Genomic DNA, 6510 nt, shown 5'->3' on the forward strand with positions numbered 1-6510 from the left:
ATAAAGCAGGGTAGATGAATAGTATCATTGGAGTGAATATATGTGTCAAAACATTTTGGCTTCAAGCATATGAAACATTATTGAGTGTACTAAAAAAAATAAAGGGCAAATTACTGGCTTACACAACCAGGAAGGGCAGGAATAGAGCTGACCTTAAGGAGAACTGTAAACAGGGACTTGAGAGCAGCTGGTCTTGGACCCCGTTTCTGTCCACGTGACATCTTCATTGTCTAATATCACCTTCTTTATATTGTGGTAGCAGGCCATGGTACTGAGTGGCTTAGGGCTCACACCCATATTACTTCACAAAGAGAACTGCAGTTGAGAATAACATTGTGACTGGTCAAACTTGTGTTATATTGACCTCCTCTCTTCCAGGGTGTGGGTTAACATGACTGGCACTCCCTGCTGTTAAAGAAAAATTATTCTGACACTTGCTAAAATGGTAAGGGAGATTTTATGCAATATGACTCACAGGTGTTATGACTATCACAGTAAGGGAGAAATGGGGCTCAACTGCAAATACAGCAAAGACAGCTGGGGACTTAAAGTCAAGGAGAAGGAATGAGGGGGTCAGTGGGTACTGCTAAAAACTACTAAAAGGAGACATGAAAAAGATTCCTGCCAAAATTGAGCTAAGCAAGCCAAAGACAGTACCCAGTTGAAAAGCAAGTTCAGAAAAGCCCGAATAAAGTTTGTTCTAGGAGAGAGTCTTTGTCACACTAAAATCACATTTTTGGAAAAAGAAAAGAGAAGGGTATAAAAATTTAATTTGAATTTTAAGATATAGGATGGGGTTTGAGGAGAGTTGTTTAATTCTATGTTCTCAGGGTCTTCCAGTTCCTTTTCATCTGCCACTTGAGTAAAAATTCTGGGTAACTGTGCTGAAATCCATAGGAAACTTACAAAGATGTATGATCATGAACGTAGCATAAGGAAAAAACGATATTTTATGAAAATTAATACAGTAGCTGCATGTACAATGAATAAAAGGGAATATGACTACAGAAATGAAAGCTAGTTAGAAAACTAATTTTGTGATTCATGCATTAGATAAAAAAGCATATGACCAAAACTGTTGTCATTAGGGATGGAAAGCAGAAGGAAAGATTTAAGAAACATTATAAAGGAATAAATATATACACCATACATTTGAACAGACTCTTTTATTATCTTAGTGGAAGTAATTTTAATATGTTGTTCAATCAAACTTACACTAATGTCATGCCTTCATTAACAATGACTGCCTAAGACCACTGGAACATTTGCCCAGTGCATCTTTGTGTCACTCCTTTGTACCTATCTGCCACAGTGCAGGGGAGGATAATACTGATGATTAAGAAGATACAGCCATGAACATCACAGATACTGCTTCCATCAATCCTCAATTCTTCCATGGTAAGGGAAGCAGTAATATAGTGAGCAAGTCATTATTTGCTCCAGTTTTAATATGATTTTGCTTTTCCTTTGAGATAAAAAACATTAGAGGGAGTTGATTAAAAAGCTGGACTTGAGTTCAATTCTTATGGCATGGCTGAAGAAGGACAACTTAAAGTTTGAAGCAGGGACAAGAAGTAGCTAAAATCAAGAATTTGCAGAAATTTTGATATGAAGACATGAGCTTCATTAATCTCTAAAAACTAAGTTTGAAGGGGAATATAATTAACTTTTATGAAAGAGTGAAAGTGACACAGAGGGAATAGATTCTGAGATAGAATAGCATCTATTATGTGCTAGAAAATTGTATATGCTGTAATTTATTCTACTTTGAAAATACAACTAGTTATTATGACATTTCAAATGAAGAAACCCTGGCTCAAAGAATTTCAGGACTATCTAATATTGATTGAATGATGTAGTGTCCCATAATATAAAAAAAAATTAGCACTTTGCACTTCAGTGATTGGAGACAAGAGGTACTGGATGCCAAAATAAAATTAACATATAACTAAATAAAAATGCAAGGAGAACTCAGATTTATGAATGATACCTGCATAGTGTAAGTGAATATTTTTATAGTAGAAGGCTAACCTTTTGAGATTGCCGCAAGGAAAATAATTGAGAAATCTTATAACATCACCTTCTTGCCTCTCTCAGAGGCAGAATTCTAAATATGCTACAGCCTGATACACTTCAAAACAAATATTTATCAAGTACCTGTAATATACTCAAGATAGCTGAGCTCAATTGACTTTTCTAACAAGAAATCACTGTGCATAACCAAACACCGTGTTAAAAGTGACTTTCTTCTATATCTAATTGCTCCGCTCTTTCCCAGAAACCTGAAACTATACTGTAATGCTACCCACAAGATCCATGCCATGGGACTCTATTATAAATGAAGCCTTGGTACAATGAGATTCTCCTAGTATTGCCAATAATAAATCCCCTTGGATAAGGTCAAAAACACATCCACTCCATCCTGAATTCTGCATTCTCCACCGTATACTGGAAGGCTCCAGCTTTACATCATAAATGTGAAAGTAAATCCTCAAAAATTTTTTATTTAAGTAGAAAAACCTTAGAATTATTTTCAATATCACCATGTAATGTCATGCAGAGTTCCTAGTAGCTATCATATAACTGCATACTACTGCCTCATGAGATCTATGTACCAAATAATAGCTGCCAATCAAGATGAATTCAAAGCCAATTTCTAATTCATTACTTCATAGGGAGCTTTGAAATATGCTCATTTAAAAATCTGCTACATAACAGCAGGTTCTGTACCACTCTTCTGTATTGTCAGTGTAATGTTGCCAAGCAGGAGAGTGAAGTATGAATGTTGACTCTTAATTATGAATATTAAATTCAGTCTCCCATTTCAGATATATGTCAGATGTCACCACCTTCAAGAATCATAAATGAGCAGTAATCTTCCTCTAGTCAATGTAATATGAACTAGAAGACAAGAAATACTATGTTAAACCACTCTTCTTTGGTTACACATTTGTAAAATATTCTTTTGCTTCCCAGAAGCTCTGGATCACAGAAATTTTCCAAATACTTCATCCATCACTATAATGTGGTTACCTCCAGGGGGTGATTTCAACAGTCGAAGGTGAAATGGAGCATAACGGATTATCACTTCTTACTAATTAATGATTTCAATAGGTATGGCTGGTAAACTTGAGCCTTTTTCAAAATGAGAATTGCAGTGTCCTATTTTTAGGAGCCGAACAGTCTAAATTACAGCTATACAGCTGTATATGTGTGACTTTACAAAACAGAAAAACACAAAAGGGTGTGCTGATAATAATAGGGATGTTTGGCATCACTTTTTGTTTGTCACTCATATGTTTATTTGCAGGAAATAAAAAATGACTTTTAACTAAAATTATTTTTAACATTCTTTGACCACTTAAGTGGTGTGCTAAAGGCTAGAAGTTCTATGAAAAGTTAAAGTTTTGCAATCAATTGTGTCTAAATTTAGATCTCAGCTGCCACAAACGTTTTACAGCATCTCTGGAGACTTACTGTTCATGCCATTCATGCTGTGAAATCATATTATAGCTGAGGCATTTGTACAACTTTCTGTAATAAATGCCTTCAGATAATGGCCCCAGATCTGTAGATTTTCATACAGAGGGTTCTGTTCTGCAGTGATTGATTGTGTAGCAAAGACCAAGATAATCAAAAGAATGTGAGTTCATTTTCAAGTGACAGTTAAACATTTCAGAGTCCCTAAATCACAGTTCATCTGCTTTGCCAGTCATGATTACATTTAATAACCCATAGACTATGACAAGTTTTAAGAAATACATGTATCACACATTAATGACTTATATCACCAATTCATTATTTCCAACACTTTTGTTGCCATTTTATCATTCCTGACTAATTGCATGTTCTGACAGTTTCTATGAAATGTGTGATACCAAATAATAATTATTGACTATTCATCCAGCAGTGGTAGCAAACATAGCCAGGGGAAAATATGTCCCAGATGATGAATCAGCAAGTGCTATTTAGACTTCTATAATTTCATGTTAATTAGGGTTTCAGCAATAAATAGAGAATTTTTGCCTTTAAAAATTTCACTTTCATTGACATCTTTAAATACTATTAGTTGTTCATGGATTTTTGTAAAAATTTCTTGTTGATTCATAGAGTTAGCTCATCAGTATAACAAATTTAAAAGCTTTGGCTTTTTTAAGGGGAATTTTTCACTAATAAAGAGTGGCTTAGAATTGATTTAATCATAGGTAGAAGTTTTGTTTTATTAGCAGTTAATTTCCTTCCTCAAATAATTCAATTTTATATCCTAGCTTAATTGTACATTTGGATGTGATACATATAAAGGGAGAGACTTCATGTGGACAAACATCATAGCCAAGCTGTAACCCATACATGCCATACCAACTACATGTCCATCTTTACTCGTGTACTTTAACAGAATGGTGATTTAATCACAAGAGATCACTCCAGTGGTTACACTTGAATCCCAACAAGGTGAGGTACTGCTTATGGCCGTTCCGTGAAACTACAAACATAGTTTACTAAGCTTTCATATACATTCTAGCTCTTTAATTCAGTTATGCAAAAAGCCTAAAGGCATCTGAACTGCTAAGTTGCCTGAAAATATGGAACTGTCTTTCTAAATAGTATTTCTCTGAAATAACTAAAGTATGGCTTTGGTGTCATTATAGATTTCACTCGGAGGCAGTGAAGAAAAATAACATGCTTCTCATGCTGTTCTTACTAATACAGCTACACCTAGTTTGGGGCTAATAATATAGTGAACTCATAGTAAATACATACTAAATGAAACCATTTTTGCATAGTAAAATAGTTTCAGTGATAGAGAGGTATCCCTAGGCTTACACAATTCCATATTCATATAAAATATACATTTACATTCTCTTATATCATCACCAAATTTAACAGGATGGAAAACTGACAGCTTCAAATAATCAGCTACATATACTCAGCTAATTTATTGGGTAAATTGCATGAGAATTTGTGATTTTAGGTATTAGAGATAAAATAATTAAACTAGCCCCTAATATCAATGGTCAACCCAGTGTGCAAGAGAAATAATATAATATTTAAATATTTCCCCCAAAATAATTTCATTTAATATACAGTAATAACATTTCAATTTCTGCTAAGTATTCTGAGAATATGAATCTAGACGGTTGATTATATGAGTCAGTGCACCAGAAAGACATAATTACAAACAATAAAATTTAAATCTAAGAAGACATAAATTTAACTAAAATACTCTCTATTTTCTCACAGATGCAGCTGTTAATGACCAGGTACAGTCATGAGTCACAAAATGATGTTTTGATCAATGATGAATTGCATATAAGTCAATGGTCCCATCAGATTTTAATGGCACTCAAAAATTCCTATTGTATAGTGACATCATAGCCATCAAATGTCATAGCACAATGCAGGACTCACAGGTTTCTGGTGATGCTGATGTGAACAAACCCACTGCACTGCCAGTCGTATAAATGTCTAGCACATATAATTCTGTACAACACATAGTGTTTTGTGATAATAAAAAAATTCTGTTATTGATTTTTTGTTTACTATAATCCTCTTACTTATTAAAAATGTTAATTATAAAACAACTTCAGGTAGGTCTTTCAGAAGGCATGTTAGAAGAAGCTATTGTTATCATAGAAGATTACATCTCTACGCTTCTTATTGGCCCTGAGGGCCTTCTAGTAGGACAAAAGGTTGAATGACGTGAGTGATATTGATGATCCTGACTCATGAGTAGGTCTAGGTTAGTGTGTGTATGTGTGTGTGTGTGTGTATGCACGTGTGCCTTAATTTTTAACAAAACCTTTAAAAAGTATTTTAAAAAGTTAAATGGTAAAAAGATCATAGAATATGGATATAAAGAAAGAAAACATTTTTGTGTATCTATACAATGGCTTGTGTTTTAAGCTAAATGTTGCAAAAGAGTCACAAAGTTTTGAAAAATTAAAAAATTTTATAAAGTAAAAAAGTTACAGTAAGCTAATTAATTTCTTTCTGGAGAAATAAAAAAATTAATAAATTTAATGTGTTTATAAAGTCTACAGTCCTGCACAGCAGTGTCCTAGGCCTTCACATTCACTCAACACTCAACTCAAAACGCACCCAGAGCAAATTCTAGGCCTTCAAGCTCTATTCATGGCAAATACCTTATATAAGGGTAACATTTCTTATCTTTTTTACCATACTTGTACTACAACCTTTCTATATTTAGATATGTTTAGATACATACTTACTATGTTACAATTGCCTACAGTGTTTACTACCATAACATACTGTATAGCTGTGTAGCCTAGGAACAATAGGCAATACCATATAGTGTAAGTGTGTAGTAGGGTATATATGATCTGGGTTTGTGTAAGTACACTATGATGTTTGCACAGTGACAAAATTGCCTAATAATGCATTTCCCAGAATGTCTCCTCATTATTAAGCTAGGCATGATTGTACATCTGTACAGGATGTCAAATTATAAATGATAGACAGTGTCATACTTTAGCATAAATAACAATGAAA

At 33.8% G+C, this 6510-nt stretch overlaps 1 long non-coding RNA gene across 2 annotated transcripts; it reads left to right on the top strand.

Annotated features, from left to right (window-relative positions):
- Window positions 1-249: 249 nt before the first annotated feature.
- LOC118143800 (uncharacterized) lies at window positions 250-5546 on the top strand. 2 transcript variants are annotated; one of them, XR_008473494.1, is made up of 5 exons: window positions 250-445; window positions 1313-1398; window positions 2977-3114; window positions 4269-4452; window positions 5242-5546. It is a non-coding gene; the product is annotated as an uncharacterized LOC118143800 (long non-coding RNA). The 2 variants fall into 2 exon arrangements; XR_013524287.1 differs by having other exon boundaries at window positions 250-1398; window positions 2980-3114.
- The last annotated feature ends 964 nt before the right edge of the window (window positions 5547-6510 follow it).

The sequence above is a fragment of the Callithrix jacchus genome, chromosome 11 (assembly GCF_049354715.1).
Source record: "Callithrix jacchus isolate 240 chromosome 11, calJac240_pri, whole genome shotgun sequence".
Classification (NCBI taxonomy): Eukaryota; Metazoa; Chordata; class Mammalia; order Primates; family Cebidae; genus Callithrix; species Callithrix jacchus.